The sequence below is a fragment of the Triticum dicoccoides genome, chromosome 3B (genome assembly GCF_002162155.2).
Source record: "Triticum dicoccoides isolate Atlit2015 ecotype Zavitan chromosome 3B, WEW_v2.0, whole genome shotgun sequence".
Taxonomy (NCBI): domain Eukaryota; kingdom Viridiplantae; phylum Streptophyta; class Magnoliopsida; order Poales; family Poaceae; genus Triticum; species Triticum dicoccoides.
This window is the reverse complement of record NC_041385.1, coordinates 842,333,514-842,333,905: the sequence shown is the minus strand read 5'-3', so window position 1 is coordinate 842,333,905 and position 392 is coordinate 842,333,514.

The following is a 392-nucleotide window of genomic DNA, read 5'->3' as shown; positions in this document are numbered from 1 at the left end:
GGCGAAAAATAGCCCTTCTTTGTTGTCTTATTTATTGGATAAATATATCGAGATAGAGATTAAGTACAATGTGGGCATACTAACCCGAATCTGGTCAGATGCTTGTTGCATCAGTAGCTATGGTTTTGGATACCGGGCGGTAAATTCGGTTACCGCCCGGTAACCGCGTTTCTTGTTCCCCACGAGAATCATGTATACCGGGCAGAAAATCTTGAACTTTTTGAATTTAAACTCCTATGCCTAGTTAAATAAGGTATATCTCTAACTGAAACACAAGCATACTCGCGTCCTAGTGGTAAGGATCTTGAAGCAGCAACTGCAGGTCATGTGTTTGAGGACAGCAATCAGCTATTTATCCTTTTTGATTTTTGAAGCTGTAATTTCTAAAAAAT